The following is a 27,449-nucleotide window of genomic DNA, read 5'->3' on the forward strand; positions in this document are numbered from 1 at the left end:
AAGGTGGGTGGGGGGTGGGGGTGACTGGGTGACGGGCACCGAGGTGGGCAATTGATGGGATGAGCACTGGGTGTTATTCTATATGTTGGCAAATTGAACACCAATAAAAAATAAAGTTGTAAGAAAAATATAGATTTCAAACATTCTTATAACTAATCAGAAGTCATGATCATTTTAAGTTTCCTTATATCTGTAATATTAATAAACAACAGAAACTATCATTTCTTTAAATTACTTATTCCTGTTTTTAATTTTATTGCATTGATCAGGATCCTCAGGAATGTGTCAAAATGTGAGTTATTCTTAGATTCTTGCTCATTAAATAGTAATGAATTCAATAAATATGATGTTTATAAATTTTATTGGCATGCTTAATATATTAGGTAAGTATACTGGTATTTCTACTTCTATAAGTTGTGTTTTTTTGTTCATTTTATTTCTAATCAGAAATCAATCTTGAATTTTCTTCAATAACTTAGGATATTTATTTCAATTTTAATATTACTTTCTTTTAATAAAATGTCCAGATTGAAACCTAACTTTTCTGTAATGGAATAAGAGTAATTTCACTGTAAGATATATTGGTATTCAACCAGCTGCTTGGCCACTTTTAGATAAGCATGGAAGGCCACTGATGGCTTTTGAGCAGAGAACCGATACAATCACAGAATCAGAGGACCAAAGTGTTGGGGGTGGGGGATGGAAAATATCCATATACATATTCTCAGCTCCTGGTGCACCATCGATCAGAGACTATGATTTTTGAGATGACAAATAACAGAAATCTGTATTAAGATGTGGCAGTGGAAATGATAATGAAAGGAGAGACACTAAACACAATACGAAGGAATAAGAATTGGCTAGACTTGACAATTAGTTATGCAAGTGATGGAAGAATGAGAAGCCACAGAAGACTACGAGGGTTATGAACCACAGTGATTGGGAATAATATGGTATCATTTTTAGCAGAAAAGTCTCAACCTTCAGAATTGAGACATACTGATGAAAAATGTCATAAGTAATGTATTACTCATAATAAAGTCTCCTAATTATGCATAATTTATTCTTTCATGAATTAAAGAAGATTCAAGGTTTTCCCTAGAATAACACCACTCACTTTCATTCCTATATGCTTTCTTCAGAAAGAGAAGTTGGCAGACGTATTGCTAAAGTTGGGATGTCTATCTCTTCTACCCTAGATGTAAATGAGCATAACTTTAATGATTGTAACAATTAAGCATTTCTTCTCCTGGACTTTATTTATATAGAAAAGAGGAACTTTGGAAGAAAAGCTGATCTATAGGACAAGGAAGGAAAAATGATGTTTCTATCATGGAAACATCTGGAAAGAAGCCACTTTTTGATGGAAGTTTATACCAGTAGATCCGTGCATGAAAATAAGATTCTCTTCCACACACAACTTGCTTATGTTATCCTACTCCACCTTCCACCCATGCAGAATTACTGCTACCTGACCTTTGCATTGGACTCTTTGAAGTTCCTTCTTCTGAAGCATAAATCTCTCATTCTCATGTGTATAGCTCCAATACCCTGTACAAGCACAAAACCTGGTCCATTTACAAAATAGTTTTCAGACCCAAAAGATAGCCTGTGAAATTTCACTGAGGAATTTATATTAATTTATATTTCTTTGAGAAGTAATATTCACTTATACTAATGAGGATGGACTATTAATTCAGTGCTGTTACTATATGTATTTTGTGAAAGATAAACATGACTGCCAGAAGAGAAAATACTTTATGCCATTAACCAATAAAGGACTATGTTTTCTTGAAATAAGATTCTTTTTCCTAAAACATATTTATTCAGTATATATATGCTTTCATGGCATTTTATTTTCATGGTTCCATTACAATTATTTTGCTGCATGTTGACTATATTGATGAAGTTGGAAATTCTGAGGCTGTAAGAGACTTTCAAATACTGAAATTATACATGCAAAGTACAGTGAGGGGTGCCTGCATAGGGCAGTTGGTTGAGTATCCAACTCAGTTTCAGCTCAAGTCTTGATTTCAAGGTCCTATGGTCAAGCTCCAGATCTGGCTCCATGCCCAGCAGGTACCCTTCCCTGCTTGCTCAGGCTCTCTCTCTCTCGATGTCTCTCAAAAATAAATAAATAAACCTTTTTTAAAAAATAAAGTACCATGTGACATGGAAGCTTGTAAAATTTTCTGGGTTCACTGTCATTTTTAAACTTAATTATCCTAAATATGATTGATAACTGAGGGACTTTATTAGCCAAAAGTGAAATCTATTTTTTAAGTCACTCTACTTTTGAAAAATTAAATTTTTTGTTCAGCTAATCAGAATCTCAACATTGTTCATTTCATTACTTAGTCTTTCCTGCTTAAAATAATGTCATGTTCGGGGATCCCTGGGTGGTGCAGCGGTTTAGCTCCTGCCTTTGGCCCAGGGCGCGATTCTGGAGACCCGGGATCAAGTCCCAAGTCGGGCTCCCGGTGCATGGAGCCTGCTTCTCCCTCTGCCTGTGTCTCTGCCTCTCTCTCTCTCTCTCTGTGTGACTATCATAAATAAATTTAAAAATTTTGAAAAAAAATAATAATGCCATGTTCAACTTATTGCAATAATGCATTTTTACACCAGTTTATTTGATCTTATTTCAATCTCAAGGGGTATTTCATTTATTTTTCTACCCTCTAATAAAAAAAAGAGAAGTACTTTGTCCTTACATGCAAAAAATAATAATTAGAAGTCTAAGTCATTTTTAAATCCTAAGCAAAATAATTTGTTAAGCAAAATATATTTTTTTAAGATTTTATTTATTTATTCATTAGAGACACACAGAGAGGCAGAGACACAGGTAGAGGGAGAAGTAGGCTCAATGCAAGGAGCCCGAGGTGGGACTCGATCCCTGATTCCGGGGATCACACCCTGAACCGAAGGCAGACACTCAACCACTGAGCCACCTAGGCATCCCTAGCAAAATATTTTTAAAAGATAATATATCTTCAGTATTTTCAAAAGAGTTTACTGTGATGAGATTTTGTGAAGACAGTATGTTAGGTTTTTCAATGAAGTGATTATCTTAGGAAAAAATAAAATAATTCAATACCACACTTTTTAAGTTTTGGGCACACAGGACCACAGGTGTCAGATTAAAATACTAGAAAAAGTCCAATACCAGTTCCTGTGGTATTCAGTATGTATTTTTCTTTTTGATTTTGCTCATCTGTATTTGTAAATCATGTACAATGAGCATGTATTATCGTGTAACTTTTAAAGATCATTTTATTTATATCAAACCTTATGTATGTTTTTATTTATTTGTTTTTACAGCAAGGACTTAGAAATAAAGAAGCAACTATATTTAAAATGAGTCCTCACAAAACCCTGATTCTGGGCTAGTATGATGTGTCTTCTCGGTAAGGGAAACATATGATTACAGCTATAAAAAGTATTTTAAGCCTGGCAAATGTGACTGCATCTTTATTTCTTAAAATGCAAATCAATAGAAAATATATGGTTTTTACACATGGGACTTTAGTCTAAGGACTATATTTTAGACCACTAGCCCTTTGTTTAACAAACTATATCTATATTCAAAATAAATTATTCACTGTAAGGAAGGGAGTAAAATTGATCAGGCTCAAAATTTTGAGTCAAATTTTATTTTTTGAGGAGTTATATTCTCCTGGTTTGGATTTTGTTCCAGTATAACTTCAGGTACACATCACCTTATAAAAGTAATTCTCAAAGTGTAATCTGGGACAACTAATGGTCCCCACACTCAAAACCATTTTCATAATAATGCTATGATATTCTTTTCCTTTTGCACTATCATTCTTTTACAGATGTATAGTAGAATTTCACAGGGGCTACATATATGTGATATCAGAACAGACCGAATACAGACACAAATACAAGATTCCCACAGTTTTCAATTAAGCCAGACACAAAGAGGTTTCTAAAAACATCAAGATTGCTTTTTAACCTTTTCATTAATTTTTCTTTGTAAAAGGTAGTTATTTTCCATTAAAATGTTATTTATTTTAATGCATAAGTGTAATAAATTTACTATGTCTATCCTTAAATGAATATATATTTTTAAATTCTGTTTTTAAATATATATAGTTAAAACTAACATAAATAAAAGCTTTTTACATTGGAAAGTGGTCCTAACACCAAAAAACTTTGAGATACCATCTATTCCCCCAAGTTTATCTGTGGTTCAAGTAAATAATCACTAGGTTTGTTACTTATGTTTTTAATATTAGAACTTTCTCTACACCAGGGATCACCAAACTTTTATGTAAAGGGCTATATGAGCCTGCAGATATTCTAGGTTTTGTGGGCCATACAGTCTGTCACAAACAGTTAATATTGTCATATTATGTAGAAGCATTTGTAGACACAATGTAAGCAAATGAGTAAGACTAAATTCAAATAAAACTTTATTTATTAAGTCAAACGGTGGGCCAGATATAGCCCAAAGGCTATAAGTTACCAAATGCTGACCTAGTCCCAAATTTATGTTTCAGAGTATGTGCATGGGACAGGGGGAGGAATTAGAAGAAAAATTGGTATTTACTGGTCATCCGTTGCATTGTTTTGTTTAACATTTCTTAACAACTATATATTTTATATGCTAACCAGTTATATTTTTGTTGGTTTATTAAGAAAAATAATTTTCATCCCATTTTACAGATGAGGAAACTATGATGTAAAAGCACGGTACACACCAAGTCTAACAGCAACTTGGGTTTGAACTCCAATCTGACTTCCAGCATGCCATAATGGTTGCCATCACCACCAGCACCCGTAGCAGTAAAAGGAACAGTTAGCACCTCCATAATACCTTTTAGTATACAAAATGCATTCACACAGATTACTTTATTTGATCTTCACACACACACACACACACACACACACACACACAAATCTCTCCATCAGGCTGACCAAATATTACTATCTCCAAGTCACAGATGAAGAAAATAAGGTTCAGATAATATGATTTGCAGCTAGTCAGTAATGAAGCCATGATTCTGACCCATATCTTTTTGTCCCCGATCTAAACATTCTGTTTTAATAAATCACTTTGTGATCTCTCTTAAGACTCCTGAGAATCAAATATTTCTTTCCTTTTTTGGATACCTAATATTTTAGCACAAAACATAAAAGTTATAAAATGTCCATTTTTCCAATAGAGATATATGGGATGGAACAAAGAGTGGAAATGTGCATTTCATCTCCATCTCTATGAAACAGAATTCATGCTAAATCAGTAGAAAAGCATCAAAGGTCAAAGAGATGGAAAAGACCTCAGCTCAGAATTAGTGACATTCTCAATGATGTATTCTTCTTTGAAGCAGACGGTAATGGGAATAATCAGGCCATCTGAATGACCCAGAGTTATAGTGGCTTTCATTCCTTTACTCCTACAATAGATGAGAGTAGAAACCACGGCATCCTGCAGAATGGTGACTATAATCTGTGAGCCTCTTATTGGCTATTTTAAATATCCCACAGTTAGAAGTTGATTCATCTCTTGGTGAAATTTAATATGTTTTGTACATGATAGAGTTAAAGATCTCATATGGATAAATATCCATTTCAAAAAAGAACAATTTTCAAGTCTATGAATTGAATTATACTTTATATATATTTTTTGAAAACTGATGGTTAATTCCAAAAAAATGAATTAAACCAAATGAAATAAAAAAATAAAGTTTTTTTTTTTTAAAAAGTTCTTTGTATTAACAATGCCAGGTAAAAAGGGAATATTTGAGGTTTCAAATTTCCCCACCATATTCCCCTGATGAGGCCAATTTTAGCTAACAGTGTCTTTAGTGGCCTTCTCTCAGGAATGCCTGAACTGCATGTTCCCATGTTGCTCATCAGTCACACAGATGTCCCCTATAGTCTAGATTATTCCTCTTGGCATTTAATCTCATATGCTTTTCCCCACCTCCTCAAAGGAGCTTTTTGGTATAATAGCAGTAGGAAAGTAAAACAGTTCACTTCTAACTTTTATAAAGAAATCTTCTGACATCAGAGGCCAAGAGACCACTATTTAATAAAAAGCTAGTTGACATTTGAGTCTGTAGATGGAAACATAAAGTATAAAATAACTGAAAATATAATTGGTCTCTGCCCCCTGTTTCTGACACATTGCTCCTAAATCCCTTGTTACATGCTAAATGATGAGAGTACCAGGAACATCTTTTGTTCTAACATTTGGTCTCTTTGACTGTGATTCCTGACACAGAGTTCCTAAATCCCTTGTAATTTGCTAGGCAACAGTAGTGGCTTTTGTTCTATTGAGGCAAATTTTGGTGGGCTCATGAATAGCTTTAAGATTGGGGCTGGTCACCAGATACCAAGCCATGATTATAAGCTTAGAACTTTCAGGTCTACCCTTCATCCTCTGGAAAGAGACCAGGGACTAGAGATTGAGTTGATCATTTACGCTTATGTGATGAAGCCTCCATAAAAATCCCAAAAGTACAGGGTTGGGAGAGGTTCTAGGTTGATGAATACAGCCACATACTTGGCTGGTGATATACCCCAACCCCACAGGGACAGACTTCTCCCTACATGTCTCTTCGTTTGGCTGTTTATCTGTATCATTTACTGTATTTTTTATAATTAACCAGCCATTCTAACAAATCATCAAACCTACAGAAGGTGTCATGGGAACCTCAATTTAAAGCCTGTCAGTCAGAAGTACAATAAACAACCTAGACTTATGATTGGCATTTGAAGTGGGGGCAGTCTTATAGGACTTAGCCCTTACCTTGTGAGAGCTAATGCTGTCTCCAGTTGGTAGTGTCAGAACTGAAATGAATTACAGGACAACTTGCTTAATGTGTGGAAAACTCATGCATCTAGTGTCATAAGTGAAGTGTGGTAGTAGTGTGAGAATAAAAGAGTAAAACAGGAGTGTGTTTTTCTAATTTAGAAGGAAAAGTTAGGTTATATCTTTAGTAAAACTCTGATCCTACAATAATTATCTGATTGCAGAAGACTCAGCCAAAAGAGCAGCGAAAGCCAAAAGTACAGCAGGAGCCAAACTGCTTAAAGCAATGAACTCAGCAAAACATGTGGTAACCTACCACAGTGACCCACATCTCCCTAGCAGGGCTGAAACCTAGGTGGTCTAATAGGTGTTTTCCATCATAATTTTCATGCTTCTCTGATAATTACAACTTCACTTTCTTGCTGTGTTATTCTCCCCATTCTGAGAAACTACTTAGAATTTTTGAGTGAAAGCCTGTAGAAATCAAACTGAAAGGATTCTGAGAAGAAATGGTGAATGCTAATTTATTTGGACTTGTGATTATTTTATGTACAGCGAAATACTACTGAAATTTTGACTGGTTGTCATTATAGTACTATTAAATTTCTCAGAAAAAAATAAAATTCTCCACAAAGAATTTCAAAATGAAGAAAGTATAAATTTAGGAATGGGGAAAGTATGACGATGAAAATGCAGTGTTGATTTCATGGAGGCTGGTTTGACTGAAATCATCAATGCAGGAGAGCTCAAATTAACATTTGCAACCATATGGTCAGACCTAGAGATTACGATGCTAAGTGAAATATGTCAGTAAGAGAAAATAAAATATCATGTAATTTCACTTTTATGTGGAACTGAAGAAACAAAACAAGGAAAAAAATTGAGACAAAAAAAATGGACCTTATATACAGAGAACTGGTGGTTGTCAGAGGAGAGGTAAGAGATGGGTAAAATAAAGAGAATGGAAAGTACACTTGCACTGAGAAATGTATAGAATTGCTGAATCATTATATTGTACACCTGAAACTAATATAACACTGTATGTTAATTATACCACAACTTTAAAAAACAAATAAGGGATCCCTGGGTGGTGCAGCGGTTTGGCGCCTGCCTTTGGCCCAGGGCGCGATCCTGGAGACCCGGGATCGAATCCCATGTCGGGCTCCTGGTGCATGGAGCCTGCTTCTCCCTCTGCCTGTGTCTCTGCCTCATTCTCTCTCTCTCTCTCTCTCTCTGTGACTATCACAAATAAATAAAAATTTTTAAAAATAAATAAATAAATAAATAAATTAATTAATTAATTAATAAAATAAAAATTAAAAAAATAAAAGACTATCTGGCAACCATGTAATGTATTTGCCTCAGGTACAAGATGGCCTTAAAATGGGGTAGTTTGATGAGCTTCAGAAGAGCTCCAACATTAGGCTTCCTAATAATGATTTCTGCTTCAGAAAGCTGTGGTTCTCAGATTCTAGTGTACCTAAAACATAAGTGGCTTCAAAAATAGTATGCTGAGGGAAGGAAAACAGAATCAAAAGATTATCTACTATAGGTTCCATTTTGATGAGGTTCAAGCATAGATATAACCAATATATAGAGAGAAAAGTTATAACTGTGCTCAACACAGTTTGGATATGAAGAGAACTGACTGGAAAGATGCAAAAGGAACTTTCTGGAATAATGGAGATGTTCTATATCTTGATCTACGTGGTCATCACACATAATTTACTATATGTAGCTTTATCTCCATGAGTTATTATTTAAAAAAATAATCTAGCTCTCTGTTTAGAAATGGAAATTCTTGAAATTCATCCTCAGAGATTCTGATTCAGGACATATAGGGGAATAGAGTCCCAGAGCCACAATTTAATCTTCAACGAAGTAATCCATGGACCACATTTTGAAATTTGCTGGTAGAATGAATACTACTTCACTTTCAGATAGAGATAGCCTAGGGCTTTCAAGAGCATAATGGAAATTTCTTCTCAGCTTTAGGAAGATATACTAGGTTTTTCCCCTTTTATCTTTCCATTAAGGTCAAGTGGATTGTTCTGTTCCTGCCTTTAGTCTCCTGAGGGTAATTAAAGTGGCATAATCACTCCTATATCTTGTGCCTCTAATGTGTGTCCTGGTCTATAGGTTCACACATGAGCTGTTCATGGAGTTGAATCCTAATTTTGATGATTGACAGCAGAGATGCTGCATGTCCTGTTTCTAAGCTTCTACAGAGTAATTGGCTGTGTTGTCAGGGTCATAGAAAGATAGCAAAATTTTAGAATATTGATAAAAAATGTATAAATACACATAATTGTTATTTTACTTTCTCAACAGAAATGTCAATTAACTAGAGGCTGACAAACTATAAGGTTTAAATGTTGATGATATGAGCTTTAAAATGAGGTAACTTTTCCTTATTTTTCAAAACATATTATTGATTTATAAGACAGAAAAAATGTGTTATATATTTAAATAAAATTTAAGGAGTTCCATGGTAATTTATTTTTTAAAATGTTTTAAAGATAATTGTCAATTACCAAAACAATTACTTCTATATACCATGTTCACTCAAGACAGGAAGCTTTATATATGACTGAACACTGAAGAACTATTTCAATACAGAAGCCAGAAACCACCAAATGTAACCATATTATGAAAATATCTTTGAAAAAGTATTAAAAATTGGCAACTTTTATCCGAATTTTGAGTATTTCTTTACAATTATAAAATTTGGGAAGCATGGAGAAAGTTTTAGCAAACTCCCAGGCTAGCTTAAGTGGCTTCCAGAACTTGTTTTCCCTCCCCCAATATATGAAACTTATCCCGAGTTAGGAACTATGGCTTTAAACAGATTTCTGGAAGAAAAGCATAATTACAGCATTTAGATAAGGAACGGATATTGTTTACATGTGCTCACACTTATTAATATTCTTAACAATTAATACGTTTGTATATTTGTTACCCATATTTCTCAGTGCTGAATAACCCCAAAGATCTAATTATATCATTTCTTCTAATTGCAAGTGTTCTTTCCTCCCCTTTGATAAGGGCTGAATGCCTATGCCATTCCTATGATGAAGTTCATCTTGGCATGATTATCACAAACATGGATAATGTATCTATTGAAATGGACTATAGAGGAGTCTTGTAAGAAGGCAGAGTAGGAAGCATCAAAAGTCTGTCTCCTTACCCAGAAAACAATTGCACTGGCAAAATCTATCTGATATAGTTATTTTTCACTCTGGAGTCTGCTAAAGGCTTGCAACTTCAAGAGAAAACTTTGTACAGGGCAGTCAATTTCAGCTCTTAGAACAGTAGCAGATATCCCCCTCAGCCCCATGGCAAAGAGTTGTCCACATGTTCCCAAAACACCTTACACATAGCTTGCTGGACCAAATGGACAAAAAAGGACCCCGTCCTTCAAATATCAAGGATCTATGCTTTGATTACTGACTACTGCTGTTGATCACAGCAGTGTACACTGTGGTGTACACAAAGAGGTAGTGGCCATTGTTGCAACCACTCCCCATTATTGCAAGACTCTATGGCTGAAGTGACTTCCAGAGGAATTTAAAGAGCCAATGTCTTTTCCCTCCTTCATTTTTCTTTTTCCCCTTTTGGAAGCCAGGCACTGAAGTGTAGGACATTCAAAAGTAACTGGAGATATAAAGGAAATTACAAAGTCACATGCCCAGGGGAAGGTATAGGATCAAAAAGACCTAAGGAGTCTTAAGTTTACAACTCAGACTGATCTTTAGTACAGAGACATCCTATCATCAATAACAAGAAAAAAAGAAAAAGAAAAAGAAAATCCTGGGAAAGGGGAAGAATCCAAGTTCCAGAATAACCACATTATTAGACTGAAATATCTAGTTTTCAACAACAATATCTAAAGGCATACAAATAAGTAGGAAAGTATAGCTCATTCAAAAGGGAAAAAAATTATAACAAGATAAACTATTCCCAAAGATCTGATGGTAAATCTACTACACAAAAATTTTAAAAGAACTTTCTTCAAGATGGTCAAAGAATAGAAGAAATACCTGGAGAGAATTAAGAAAACACACTGGGTGATATGCTATATGTTGGCAAATTGAACTCCAATTAAAAAAAAAATGAAGGCACAAAATGGAAATAACTATAAAGAGATAGAAAACATAAAAAGAAACCAAAAAGAAATTTTGAAGCTGAAAAGTATAAATGAAATTTAAAAATTCACTGGAGAGTCAAAGACATATTTAAATAGACAGAAGAAAGAATCTATTTATTTGACGTGATAGGATGATGGAAAGTACTGAATCTGAGAAACAGAAAGAAAAAAGATAGAAGAAAAGTGAACAAAGCATAGGCATCTCTGGAATACCATCCAGTGGACCACGTTGTGCATAAAGTTATAGGAATTCCACAAGGAGGAAAGACAAAGAGAGTACTTAAAGAAATAATGGATGAAAACTTCCCAAATTTGATGAAAAACATGAATACCAACATCCAAGGAACTCAAGAAATCCTAAGTAGGATAAACTCAAAGAGACCCACACTAAGACATATATATTCAAACAATCGAAAGACAGAATTCTGAAAGCAGCAAGAGAGAGGCAACTTATCATATACAAGAGCTCCTCAGCAGGAGTAGCAGATTTCTCATCAGAAACTTTGGAGTCCAGAAGAAAGTGGGTTGATATATTCAAAGTGCTAAAAGAAAAAATAACCCTGTTACACCATGAATCCTAAATCTGGCAAAAATATCCTTCAAAAGTGAGGGAGAAATTAAGACATTCCCAGATTTAAAAAAGGCTGAGAGTTTCTTACCACTAGAGCTTCCTTGCAAGAAATGCTAGAGGAATCCTTCAGTTTGAAATGTAAAAATATTGGACAGTAGCTCAAGAACATATGAAGAAATAAAGATTTCAGTAAAGATAAATACATAGACAATTATAAAAGCCACTTATTAACAATGGTATAAGTTCACTTTTTGTTTTCTATATGATTTAAGCGATTTAAATCTCTTAAAGTTATTTAAGAAGTGTACTCAAATAACACATTTTAGAAATGTATATATATATTTTTAAAACAACTATTAGTTTAAAGCTAGTATTATTGTAACTTTGGTTTGAAACTTCACATTTTATTTTCCATACAATTTAACAAGTTAATGCATTTAAAAAATTACTCATTTATGTTTGGGGGCAAACCGGTATAAAGATGTAATTCTGTGACATAACAACTAAAAGGGGTGGGATGGAGTTGTTAATGAGTTTTTGTACGTTACTGAAGTTAAGCTAGTATGAATTCAAATTAGACTGTTACAACTTTAGGATGTTAAATGCAGTCCCCATGGTAACCACAAAAATATAGCTAAAGAATGTACACAAAAAGAAATGACTTTGCTGTACCAAAAGTGGGAGAATATTGACACTGGAATCAGCAATATAAATGCCCAGGTGCTAGGAAGCAGAGAAGTGACAGAACATAAAACAAAGAGGCGCCATGAAGCACAGAGGAAAGATGCATTTCCTAGTATGATGGATGGATTCTCAGAGCTCCAAAAATCCTGTGCACCAAAATATAGCAGGAAGAAACAAAAGAAAACAACAACAAAAAAACCTAATTATTTGAGGACCTGGAACTATCTGAAAATATGAAGGAGATGGCAGTGTTTTAGACTTCTAGTGATCCTTCCCCCCATTCTCTGTAACCTCTTCACATTAGCATCCCCCAGGGTTCAATTCTTGGTCCTCTTGTATTCAATTTTCACACTCATTCCCTTGATATCCTTAAATATCAACCATACATTCATGGATCCCAAATATATAATTCAAGCCTAGACATCACTTTATGACTCCAGACCCACCTATCCAACTGCATAGCTGATATCTCTATCCATATATCTAACAGGCATCTCACATATGACTTCCACCATTCCCCAAGTCCTGCTGCAAACCCAGCTTAAAAAGAAAAGGGAAAAAATGAAAATGAAAAAGGAATTTAAACACTTCATTAAAAAAATTAAACACAAAAGAAGATAGTAGTACAAGAAATGAGGGACAAATAATCTATAAAGTATACAGAAAAAAATGACAAATTAGGACCTTCCTTATTAATAATTATTTTAAATATAAATTGATTAAATTCTCTAATCAAATGACAGAGATTGGCAGAACATATTTAAATACATGATCCAGCTGTATGCAGTCTACAATAGATTCACTTTAGATTTAAATACACATATAGGCTGACAGAAAAAAAAAAGATATTCCATGAAAATAGTAACCAGTAGCAAGAAGCGATGGCTATACTAATATAAGACAAAATAAACTTTAAAATCCTAAAAGGTTACAAGTGATAAAGAAGGTCATTATATATTAATAAAGAGCACAAGACAGCAAGAAGATATGACAGTGTTAAACATTTACACACTTAATAACAGAGTATCAAAATATATGAAACAAAAACTGACAGAACTTAAGGGAGAAATAGACAGTTCTACAATGATAGTTGGAGACTTCAATACCCCTCTTCTAATAATTCATAGAACAATCAGACAAAAGATAAGTAAGGAAGCAGAGGACCTGAACAACACAAAAATCAACCAGATATAACTGATATATACAGAATTCTCTACCAAATAACAACAGAATTCACATTCTATTCAAGAGCATATGGCACATTTTACAGAATAGACAATATGTTAGACCACAAATTAAGTCTCAACAGATTTTATAAGATACAATCCATACAAAGCATCTTCTCCAACCACAGTGGGCTAGAGTTAGAAATTAGTAAGAGAAATAAAACTTGAAAACTCATAAATTAGTGGCAATTAGACAAAATAGTCTTAATTAATGGATTAACAAATCAAAAGGGAAATTAGAAAATACTTAAGAAACCAACAGAGACAAAAATACAACATATCAAAATTTATGGGATACAGTGAAAGTAGTGCGAAAGGAGAAATTCATAGCTATAAATGCTTATATTAAGAAACTAGAAAGATCTCAAATCAACAACCTAACTTACAACTTAAGGAACTAGAAAAAGAAGAATAAACTAAACCCAAAGCTACCAAAAGAAAGGAAGTAATATTATATTAAAGATAAAACAGAGAATTAAAGATGATAAATAATATCAACGAAACCAAAAATTGGTTCTCAGAAAAAAATTAACAAACCTTCAGCTAGATGAACTAAATGGGGGGGGGGGGGGGTTCAAATTAATCAGAAATAAAAGTGGGGCATTATTGCGATTTTTAATAAGAAATATATTTGATCTTCATTGACATTTCTAGCACAAAGCTCCTAAAACCCGTGCAAGTTTTTAAGGAATGAGAGCCATAAAACTATCTTTTGTTAAGTTAATAAGGTGACTTTTGGGACAATGGCTGATTGTCAGTGGAGCCAGTCATGTGATTGGAGGTTAGACTGTTCAATCCCACCCTATCCCAACTTCCAGGGGAGCAAAAGGAGCTGGCTCACAACTTAAATAAATCACCTAAAAGAAAGACAGCTAAAATTCTTAATATTCAACTCCAGCAAATGGAGGCCTCCAAACAAACAAAGCCCGAAAACAGGGTCTCTGCTATTATAAGGAAGCCAGAACATTTGAGAAAAAAAAAAGACTATTACCAACCTAAGTATTCCAGGTGCCTTCTAGCCAGCCTTTCCAATGTTCTTGTAATTCCCAATGATGGGACTCTGAGGAATTACAAGGGCTCTTCACAATCTTCCCTCTTAATTGCCTTGGAGAAACAACTCTCCAGATTGGAAATGAATCTCTCTCTGCCCTTATTGACATCAGAGCTATCCTCTTGGTGCTCAACGCCAATGCTGTAAATCAACTCCCGCCTAAAATGGTTCAAACAGTTGGGGTGTCTCCAATAAACATCAACAGGTTCCTGTCTCTGAACCTATTCCTTTTTGTTTAGGCCCTTTAAGAGATAGCCACTCTTTTCTACCTATTCATTTATGGTCTGAGATTTCTTAGAAAAACTTGCTGGAATTTCTTTCTCCCAAAAAGGGGAAATAACTCCAAAACTTACCAGTAGTAATCAAAATCTCCAACCATGTGAATGAAATGACCCTTCGGCATCTTTCATTTGCACCATCTCTGATGGCATTACAACTAAGTCTGGGAACACTGATCATTTGTCCCTATTGGATCAGCTATCATCTATCATCCTCTTTATAGGAAAAACCTTCAACTGATATTGGCAGAATCCACAGTGTACCTCCCATCAAGATTCAAATGGATCCCTCAAAACTTTCCCCTCCTAGAATTAATCAATACCATATTGAAGATACCATTCAATACCATATGAAAAAACCATTCAAGGCATCAAGCCCATAATAAATTACAAGGTTCAAGGTCTCATTATCTCCTGCACTTTTCCCCATAATACCCCTATTTAACCTGTGAGAAAACCCAATGGCCAAAGATGGAGGTTTGTCCAGGACCTCGAAGTGATAAATAACATTGTTATCCCTTGGCATCATGTTGTTCCTAATCCCCATATATTATGAATATCCATTTTTGCTGAAAGCAAATTTTTCAATGTAATTGATCAATACAGCAAATTTTTTAGTATTCCAATTGATAAAGATAGCCAGTATCTTTTTGCTTCCACTTGGGCAGAATAATAATACACCAGAATGATAATACTTTGGAGTTTCACAGAGTCCTTCTTGCTTTTCACAAACCCTAAAGGCAGATTTGGATGTTATAAACTTTTCTGCAGGCTCTACTTTGTTACAATATGAAGATGATTTGCCTCTCTGCTCCCCTTCTCAAACCACTCTACCGGTAGACATTATCCATCTATTCTAACTTCTGACATTAAAAGGACAAAAAGTCTCCAAAGAAAAATTGCAGTTTGCTCAAATTCAGGTTTGATACTTAAGAGTGATCTCAGAACAAGGACTACATTTGAATCCAGATGGGTTTCATAGCAACCTGAATTTCCCAAAACCTAATATTAAGCACCAATTATTAGGTTTTCTTAGACTAGCTGGCTACTGTCAAAAAAGGATTCCAAACCTCTCTTATGGCTTAACCTCTATATGCTTTACTAAAAAATGACAAAACTGACACTTATTGGAAGATTGGGATGACATAACTTTTGGGAACGAGACTGTGGCACAGGGATATTCCCTCTTGCCCCAGAGTCTTTCCTGCCACTGCCCTTTGAATTAAGGCCACTGTAGAAATAATGATGGGAAATCCTTTGAACATCTTTGTGCCACATGCAGTAGAATCCTCCTTAATTCTCATCACCTAATTTGAGTCATCTCTCCTCTTAGGAAATTATCTTGTCAACTACTCCTGAGATCACTCTTTCTTGCTGCAATAATCTCACCCCTGCTATTCTTCTCCTCTCTTTCATAAATGAAACCCCTCATGATTGCTTAATACTGGCAGATCACCTTTTGACACCTTGTGACAATTTATAGAAAATTCCTTTAAACATTGCAGTTTTTTCCTGGTTTACTGATGGTTCTTATTTAAAGGATAAAAATGGTAAATATATTGGGTATGTTATTGCAACTCCTTTGAAGTCATTAAGACAGCACCTCTATCCTTGTCTACTTCAATCCAACAGGCTGAGTTATATGTCCTTACTCAGGCTTGGGCTTAGTCATGGGTAAAACTGCAAATATTTGTACCAATAATCAGTATGCCTTTGGAGTAGCTCATGATTTTGGAATGTTATGGCAAGAGCAAGGTTTCCTTACCTCCAATGAGAATACAATTTAAAATGGCTCTCATGTCAAAAATTTATTAGATGCCATACTTTCGCTGGTTGTTTTATTACTAAGTTTACTATCGGGCATTCCGGACTCAAACCCCTGGAGATCAAAGGAAACCACCTCACTCATATTTCTGCCAAAAATGCTATTTTCAAGGAAACCTATCACCAAAACCTATCATGGTCCATAGAGATGTTCTCTGAAATCATTATCATTATCATCATCAAATAAAAATTGACCAGAAATGCCCGTCAGCTGGCCCCAGAAAGGGAAAAACAATATTAGAAATTCAATAATCATGGCACCTGGGTGGCTCAGTGGCTGAGCATATGCCTTTGGCTCAGGGTGTGATCCCAGGGTCCTGGGATTGAGTCCTTCATCAGGCTCCCTACTTGGAGCCTGCTTCTCCCTCTGCCTATGTCTCTGCCTCTTTCTGTGTGTCTCTCATGAATAAATAAAATTTTAAAAAATAAAAGAAATCCAATAATCATTGGTTTGGTAAAGAATTCTGGTTCTGGACACATAACGATCTAGCTCTACCAAAAATTCTAAAATTCCCACTACTTACATTGTATATGAATTAAACAATAGGTCTACTGACAAAACTATAGGATTCATGAACCAATATTGGTCGGGAAATATTAATAAGGCCACAAAGAGTACCTACCTCATGCATCCCTCCTGTCTGAAGTGCAATCCAGGAAAACCTGCTCAAACTGCTCCCACTTTGAACTGACCAGTGTACTATCTGAGGTTTGCCATATGGGTTTCATATAGCTTCCCCAATCTCATGGATATAAATACGTTCACTCATGGTCTGTATATTTTCTCATTGGACCAAAGCTTTCCCTTGTAGATAGGCACTACTTCTTCTGGGGCTAAAATTCTGTCACAAAGGATTATCCCTCCAGGTGGAATCCCTTCCAAACTTCACAGTGACCTGCAAACCCATTTGACTAATCAGGTGCTTCAACAAGTCTGTGCTGTTTGGCTGGTTTTACAACACTTTTATTGTGCACATCATCCTCAACTCTCAGAGTCTGTCAAACACACTAATGGCACTATGAAAGCTGAACTGGCAAAATTTGCAGAGACCCTCCAAATACATTAGCTAAAAAGTATTGCCATTGGTTCTACTAAATCTCAGCTCTATCCCCTTTGAACTCATAGGCTCTCATTCATTAAGACAATCATAGAGTGCCCAATGTACTTGATCCCACTTCCATTGACCAATGGTCAAGAAAAAGAGATACACTTCAATATTGTAAAGACCTAATTGTTTCTATTCAAAATAGGTATGCTTTGGTAGAGCAATCTTTCACAGTGTACTCCCAGGAGATGAAGACCTTAAGCATCACACCTTGCAACCCAAAGATTTTGTCTAATGGAAAGACACATCTAGAAAGATTCTCTTCAACCTCACTGGAAAGGCTCTTAGCAGTTTCTCCTCACTAACCCTTTGCCACCAAACTCCAGGGAATAGCTTCTTGTATTCATGTGCTAACTGCTAAAGGAAACACCAAACCTGGACTTGACCTGGACACCATCTGGTGATATAAAAGTGAAGATTTCACAGAATTAAAGCAGATAACATCTAATTAGACAGTTTTTCCAAGATGTCTGGACTAGGCCTGATTAAAGGTTCAGGATTCACAGAAGTCTTTCTTTTCCATCTGAAATATTAACTGACTCTGGATTTGTATCTACATTCATGGTTTCTGAACTTACAACTTTACAGGCTGTATTACTGATAACACATTTGGTAACAAATAGTTTTGAAAAAATTATTTATTATTAGTTTCAATACAGTTTCAAAACATTTTTGAAGTTTTGCTGTTTTGCAAAAAATTCATCAGCTATTGCTTCATGTTTATGCCTGCACTGGATATACTCAAGTGCAGTTAATGCTTTCAGTGTGCTTTTGCAGTATTAACTATTCTACTTTCATGGTCACATTAAGCAGTAACTTCCTAGAGGCATATATGATTCCAGGTTTGCTCCCATAGGGAGATCTTTTCTCCTCAAAGTCAAATAAGTGCCAATAAATGTTTTCAGTTGGCTACTTTCAGACCCATGGTCCTGATTCAGAGCCATCATATAATTTGGAATTGTCATGTTACTTTTGATTCTGTACTTGATGCCTCTCAAACCTAAACAAACAAAAATGGTATACCCAATAAGGAGATGATTGCCAATGTTTACAATCTTGATAAATATAAACTACTATAAACTTTCTGTCCCTTTTCATTACTTCAATGTGATCTTAGTAGGTTTACAATCTGCACAACTTTCCTCCAAAATGGGACATGACACCAAGGAAAAACCTTCCTGGCCCCAAGAAACAAAAGGCCACTGAATTAAGAAAACATGATTTGATTAGCAATGATTGTGGAGAAAATCTTGATCAAAAAGGAGAAATGTGGAATGCCTGGGTGGCTCAATGGTTGAGTGCCTGCCTTCAGCCCAGGGCGTGATCTTGGAGTCCCGGGATGGAGTCCCACATCGGGCTCCCTGCATGGAGCCTGCTTCTCTCTTTCTCCCTGTGTCTCTGCCTTTCTTTCTCTGTATCTCTCATGAATAAATAAATAAAATCTTAAAAAAGAAGGAGAAATGTGAAAATTAATAAAGGGAAGCCTCAGTATTATGAAGTCAGGAGGCCAGAGGGGGAGCTTCCATACCATAACACTCAGCGTCAATCATAGGAAGAATAATCAATTACAGACCCTAGGAGGAAAAGATGTACATTGCCATCTCCAAAAAGAAATCAACTACCTCAGCAATGTAGCCAGTTGGAAACCATCACTGCCCTAAACCCTTGCTTCTTTCCAATGGACTTTCATTCACAACCTCTCTCAACTTCCTCCTTCTTTTTCATAACATAGCATTCCTTCCCTTTGTTTGTGGGACCAGCCTATGGTTTTTGCTGTAGCTCAAGTTGCAATTCTCCACTATTCCTGAATAAACTCATTTTTGCTGGTAAAATAACTCACTCTGTTTTTTAAGATCAACAAAGACAACCTAGAGAATGGGTGAAAATATTTGCAAGTCATATATCTCATAAAGGATTAATAACTAGAATTTATAGACAACTCCTAAAACTTGAAAACAACCAATTCAAACATGGGCCAAGGACTTGAGTATCCGTTTCTCCAAATAAGATATACGAATTGCCAATAAGCACATGAAAAGATGCTCAACATCATTAATCATTAGGGAAATGCAAATCAACTGTAATGTGATCCCTTAGGGAAATGCAAATCAACTATAATACCACTCACAACCACTAGGATGATAACTATAAAAAAAAAAAAAAAAACAACAGTAAATAACAAATGTTGGTAAAGATGTAGAGAAATTGGAACCCTTGTGCACTGCTAATGGGAATATAAAATGATGCAGCCACTGTGGAAAACAGTATGAAGTAAGCCAGAGAAATGAGACATTATATCTTTATTTAACTTTTAAAGATTTTATTTATTTATTCATAAGAGACACAGAGAGGCAAAGACATAGGCAGGGGAGAAGCAGGCTCCCTGCAGGGAGCCCAATGCAGACTCCATCCCAGGACCCCAGGATGATGACCTGAGCCAAAGGCAGATGCTCAACCACTGAGTCCCCCAGATGGCCCTCAATTCTTCCTATTAAAACATTGCTGTAAAAAGAATTCTACTACCTGTATGCAGGTGCAATATTTTTCTAGAATGGAAATTAAGCAGAAAAATTAATAGATTGTCATGCTCATGTTAAACTTTAGGAGGTATTGCCATATTGCTCTTCAAATTGAGTATTTAAAAATATTTTGGGGGCACCTGATGGCTCAGTCCATTAAACATCTGCCTTCAGCTCAGGTCATGAGCCCAGGGTCCTGGGATGGAGCCCTTTTTGGGTTTTAGGTTCCCTGCTCAGCAGGGAGTCTGCTCGCTTTCTCTCTCAAAAAAATAAATAAAGTCTTTTTAAAAATTAATTAATTAATTAAAATTAAAATATTGTTTGCAAGATTCTGACATAACATGGAGGAAAGTAACAATTTTCTTCAGGCAGAAATGAAAAAGTCACATTAGTCAGACCCACTTAATTTGAAATATATTACCACTTCTTTCAAAATAATTCTGATATACAAAAACTGGGCAAGAAAAGTCAACACCTCAGTTAAAATGTCTTTTGGTACACTCCTAGGAAGCCTTCTAAAGACATAACAGAGGGACTAAACTCCTGAGACCTGCAATACAATAATTTCAGACCATATCCTCACTAAGGGAACAAAATATATGCTTAAGCAAATTATACACATAATTAAGGAAAGGGAAAATATATATTACCGTCTTTGATGAAATCTGTGTTAATTTTTGACTCAACACATTCACAAATCTAGAAGTAGTCATGCATGTTATATTTTGGAATGTGATAGCTTTTTGAGTTATTGGCTAACAGAAAGAAGTAAAATTTAATGATCATTAAACAAATGCCACATTTGTTTACCTAACCTTAAAGTTTTAGGCTTATATGAATAGATGGTGAAGATGAAGAGCCAATGATACCTTCAATGAGTTTAGGAACTGTGATGGCAAAGCATCCCAGAAGCAATGTTTCAATTATCCTTTGTCCACCAAAATTCTGTAACAAACAATTTGCATATTCTAAGTCCAACTATATTGACTGCTTCAATGATCTATGACATTTTTCTCTTTTTCTTTTCCTCCTTTCCTTCATCTCTCTTTTTATATTCATTTATCTTAAATACAAATTATTATTTTCAGTTAACTTTTGCACTTCAGGGTAACTGACACTTTCACAAAACTTATTTTAAAAACGAAGATATAGGTATGATATTTCTTTCAGGATACCTGCATTTCTATATTACATGCATATATTATCAAGTTAGACTTCATTATGGGAAATAAGAAGTTTCAATAAATTCTAAAAAATTGAAGTCATACAAAATACTATGTTCTGTAGCCATAAAGATAATAAACTAACATTATGAACAGACAATACCCAGAGAATTCCTAAATATTTGGATATTTGAAAACTTCTAAATAATCCATGAGCCAAAGAGGAAGAAGTCTCAGGGGAAGTTTAAAAATATCCTAAACTATGTAAAGATATATACACCAAAAATATACCAAAGTCTGTGGGTTGCAACTAAAGCAGTGTTTAAAGGGCAATTGATAGCATTAAATATTTATATTCAAGGAGCAGAGATAGAAAATCACTAACTTACACTTACACCTTAAGATACTTGAAAAAGAAGACAAAACTGGAAGTAAAAAGAAAGAAAAATAATCAGAGCAGAAATTAAAGCAAACAAAACAAAACAAATAACACAAAACAGATATTAATGAAACCAAAATCTGGATCTTTGGAAAGATGAATGAAATTGATAGACCTCTATCCAACTGATGAGAGAAAAATGACACAATGATTAATATCAGGAATTAAAATGGGTACATCATAGTCCTGCCATAGACATCCAATGGAAAATAAGAAAATACTTACTGTGAGCAACACTATGCCAATAAATTTGACAACTCATATAAAATGGACCAATTCCTTGAAAAATACAAACTATCAAAACTCTTTTTGGAAGAAATAAATAACATAATGGTTACATATCTAAAAAAATTGAATTTCTATTTAAAATCTTCCAAAAGAGAAAACTGAATACCCAGATAATTTCACTGGCAATTCTACCAAACATGTAGAGAAGAAACAATTCTAATTATTTACAGTCTCCTCCAGAAAATAGAAGAAAAAGAAATACTTCAGAATTCATTTTGTAAGGCCAGCAATACCCCAATACTAAATCGAACATAGCCACTATAAAGAAGAAAAATATCAATTATATCAATATATAAAAAGAATAATACATTAAGGATAAGGATAAAACATCATGAGCAAGTGGAATTTTCCCAAAAATACAAGTCTTCTTCAACATTCAAAAATCACTACATGTAGTTTACTACGTTAGGTTAAGAATAAAACACATGCTCATGTCAATAGATGCAAAAATATTGACAAAGTATTGCAAAATTCAGCATTTGTTTATAATAAAAACTCCCAGTAAACTATGAATAGAAATTCCTTTAACTAATAAAGGGTATCTGCAAATATCAGCTAATATCATTGGGCTATGATTTATATGAGGTTAAATTTTCATTTAAAGTGTGAGATACAGGGGCACCCCGGGTGTCTCAGCGGTTTAGCACCAACTTCAGTCCAGAGCCTGATCCTGGACACCCGGGATCAAGTCCCACATCGGGCTCCCTGCGTGGAGCCTGCTTCTCCCTCTGCCTGTGTCTCTGCCCCCCACCTCTCTCTGTGTATCTCATGAGTAAATAAATAAAATCTTAAATAAATAAACAAACAAACAAACAAATAAAGTGTGAGATACAGGGACTCCTGGGTGGCTCAGTTGGTCAAGCTTCTGCCTTTGGCTCTAGTCATAATCCCAGAGTCCTGGGATCCAGCCCAGCAATCAGTATCAGCATCACAGTCCCTGCTCCATATCCAATTGTTCTAGCACCATCTGTTTTAAAAACAATCATTTCTCCATTGAATGGCCTTTGCAATTTTGTCAAAAACAAATTGACATATTTATGCCAGCCTATTTCTGGCCTCTGTAATCTGCTTCAATATCTATGCACTACATCCTTTCACCAATCCCACACTTAGTTACTATAGTGTAATGATAAATCTTGAAATTGGCTGGTTGGGATCCTCCAACCTCATACCTTTTTTTTTTTTTTAATTGTTTTGTTTATTCCGTCTCTTTTGCCTTTCCATGTAAATTTCATGATCATTTTGTTAATATCTATAAAAATACTGGGGTATTTTTTCACTGAGATTGAGTTAAAAATATACATCAAATTGGAGAGAATTGACATCTTAATTTTTATCTTCCAATCCATGAATATCTCTGAGTATATTTCTCCTATCACAGCATATGCAGTAGAAATTTGATTTATTTTATCAGTGTTTGGGAATATTAGCAAGTTTTATTTGTACTAACCAAACATGAAAACAATCCAAATCCCTATTAACAGGAGAATAGGCAAACAAATTTGATATTTATACCATGGAATACTACTCAGATTTAAAAAAAAAGGCAAACTATTGATACATACATACACCTGAATTTTAAAAAGAATCACACTGAATGAAAGCAACGAGTGCCAAGATAGTACATTTTGTATGATTTCATTTATTTAAAATGCTAAAAGGTGCAAGCTAATCAATAGTACAGAAAGCAGACCCATGGCTGCTAGGAGATGGGGTAGAGATAGACAGAAGTAAAGCGGGGGATTTATAAAAGGGCACAGGAAAACATTTGGCCATAATGAATTTGTTCATACTCTTAATTGTGCTGGTGGTTTCATGGATATATACATAGATCAATACCGATCAAACTTTACACTTTATTTTTTTGTATTTGTATTTGTTTATCCATGAGAGACAGAGAGAGAGAGAAAGGCAGAGACACAGGCAGAGGGAGAAGCAGGCTCCATGCAAGGAGCCAGATGTGGGACTCCATCCGAGGACTCCAGGATCATGCCCTGAGTCGAAGGCAGACGCTCAACCACTGAGCCACCCAGGCGTCCCAAACTGTACACTTTAAATGCTTGCCTTGTATGGTATGGCAATTATAACTCAATAAAGTTTGTTTAATTTAGTATTGTTAAATTTGGTTCTGGATATTTTTATAATATGCTAATAAGCAGAAAATAACTCCCCCCAAATAATTTGGAGATTTCAGGTAAGCATCAATATATGAAATTTTAATAGCCCTATCAGGAGCAGTCCTTACTCTAAGGCCTGTCTTTTCTAAATACATTCCGATAGCAAAGTAACCACATAATCACACATTTATAACTGAATACTCATCTAAGTTAAAGGGATATTTTTCCCCTGGAAGTCATAAATTGTAATGATATATTGCATTAGGCAATTACAATTTTGAAGAATGGATAGTGTCCCATTCAGAGTGGTTACTTAGGACATTATAATGGCAGTGTCACATTCATCACAGCATATAAGAGACATGACACTTAAATACAATGGAAAGGTCATTAATGTAGAAAGGTTTTAAAACTGTCATCAAATCCATTAGAGCTGATACCAGTGTTTTACATAAAAATTGCCTGCTGTGAGGATAAGGTATCTGAGATCAGATCTTTGAAGAAAATCAAATCAGATACTTGATTGCAGATGGCATAGCTGTTAAAAGGACAGACACAAATATATATGAATAAAAGCGTGATGCATTGAAGGCAGAAATGTCAAGAGAAAAAATTATTTGAGAAATAGACTGATTCTTTAGGTAGGAGCTAAAATAAAATGGAGACCTGTTTTTCAAAATAGAGCTGAGGATTATCCTTTTTTGTCTATCGTGGAAAATATTCATCAATGCGTTCATATATTCTGGATTCAGCCAAGTAATTCAATCAAGTTATCAAAGTGACCTTTGTTCTCTTCTTTCTTAAATCTTGACATGGAAAATGTCACTAGGAAGTTATTTAAGCCCTTAGTTTCTCAATGGTAGGCTTCAAAATCAATATCAGGTTTTTCTTTCTGAATTCTGAGAATGACTAAGATGTGTACTCTGGGTACTCTGTACCCAATATAAACAGATTAGTGCACAGTGTACTTTAATTTTTAATAACAAGAATGCTACCAGGAGGACTTATGTTTAATACAAAACTATATACATCTGGTGTTTGGAAATAATGGGCTTTCTGGAGTTCTGGAATAAATCTTCCTAGCTTGGGAGTTATGTACAGGATTAGAAGAATTATTCAGAGATTCTCTAAGGCTACTACATTTCTTGTGCTTAAAAAGTAATAGACATTTTATAGAGAAGCAATTGAAGAGAGAAGAAGAAAGTTTTGCCTAATGGGTTATCATGATAAGATTTCAATAAATTTATAACAAGGCTGTGATCCAAATTGATTAATTCTTGGGTCATCCCATCGCCTACTTGGAAATTCATTCAGACCTCTCCTGTGATTAGCATTACAAACCAGAATGAAGGCACCATCCATGAAGAGCTCAAGGATCCTAACTTAAACAGGGAGAATCTAAAGGCCAAACATGTGAAGAAGAAAATATAGGGGTTCCCTGGATGGCTCAGAGGTTTAGCACCTGCCTTCAGCCCAGGGCATGATCCTGGAGTCCCAGGATTGAGTCCCACATCAGGCATCCTGCATGGAGCCTGCTTCTCTCCTCCCTATGTTTCTGCCTCTCTCTGTGTGTGTGTCTCTCATGAATAAATAAAATCTTAAAAAAAAAAAAAAAAGAAAATATAATAAAATTGCAAAGGAGTGTGCTTAAAAAAAAATTCTTACTTAAAAAAGCAAAGTGGTTGGATTTAAGAAGGCCCAGGCATGGTCCAAAGCTCTTCCCTCTTATTTTTGCATCTTCCCCTCAAAGAAGATTCTGGCAGTAGAGGGGATGGCTCACACAGTGGTCCTCTCAATATACCTACAGCCCTCATACCTTCCTTCAGTCCTATGGTCATTATATTGCCTATGTGGATGTACCCTTTATCACCCTAGAGTCTATATTTATACAACATGGTAAACAATATCAGAGGCTTCCTCATTCAGCCACACAGTGCATTAACTGTCCATTACTGAGGGAAAAGACCCTATGTGGTTTTTTCTTTCTTTCTTTCTTCAATTTTACTCCATATCCAGAATATTTCAAATAAGCTGTGTTCATTTTTCTAAAAGGAAAAGTTAAAGTAAACTTTAAAACAGGATGAATTCAAACTCACAGTAAATTTCCAGACATAAACCTGGCAGATAGCTAATTAAGGGGAAGTTTAAAAGAGACGTTATACATCTTCCATAAGACAATTTGGATACATAATGAAGCAAAAGAAGAAAAGGAATGACCTTCCATCTGATTAATTGCTACAATCTTCCAGTAAACATCTTTAGTTCAGGTCATTGTTTTCTAATTCATTATTTCATGTAAATCAGGAGCTTTTTACTTCACATCCCTTTAAAAGAAAAAGGAAATCTTTATGTTAGTTGATAACATTGTTTGTTGCAGGCTATCTATTTGCTTTTGTGTCATTCTTGGGAGCACTCCTACCAGCAGTTGGTATTAGCCCAAGATTATACACTCTAATAAGACAGCAGAATCCTCTTGATAGGTCCACTTTGTGATAACCTTCCTCTAAATTCTGTTTTGTAGTCTTCTTTTTTTTAAGATTTTATTTATTTATCCACGAGAGACAGAGAGAGAGGCAGAGACATAGGCAGAGGGAGAAGCAGACTCCCCATGGGGAGCCTGATGTGGGACTCTATTCCAGAACCCCAGGATCACACTCTGAGCTGAAGGCAGATGCTCAATAACTGAGCCACCCAGGCATCCTGTCTGTAAGTTATTTTAAACATATGCTCCTTTGGGAATGTAATCAGAAACATATACTCCATTCAAACTGTTTTGAATCGACATTTTAGGTTGGGAAATTGTTGTGGGCCATCTATTAGTAACTTATCTTGTTAGGATTACACAATTCTTAGACTCTTGTGGTCATTAGTGATCCCAAATAAGTTATGACCCAACATTATTTTGATTCTGATAGTGAAGTAAGATGTAGCTTTTGTTCTGTATTAATATTTAGTTCATAATATGAAGAGTCCAATTTTGCACATGTACATATGTGTTTGTGTATTCTGGAATAATGGCTTACACGTAGTTGTATGAGTTTATTTCCTTTTAATTCTCTTATTATTATTCTTTTTTAAAAGATTTTATTTATTTTGAGAGAGAAAGAGGAGTGGTGAGAGGGGGAGGAGGGCTCTTAAGGGGAGAGAGAGAGAGACAAGCAGATTCCCAGTTGAGCACAAAACCCCGCAGGGGCTCAGGGCTTGTTCCCAGAACCCTGAGATCAGGACCTGACCAGAAACCAAGAGTCACATGCTCAA

The sequence above is a fragment of the Canis lupus genome, chromosome 30 (assembly GCF_011100685.1).
Source record: "Canis lupus familiaris isolate Mischka breed German Shepherd chromosome 30, alternate assembly UU_Cfam_GSD_1.0, whole genome shotgun sequence".
NCBI classification, from domain to species: Eukaryota; Metazoa; Chordata; class Mammalia; order Carnivora; family Canidae; genus Canis; species Canis lupus.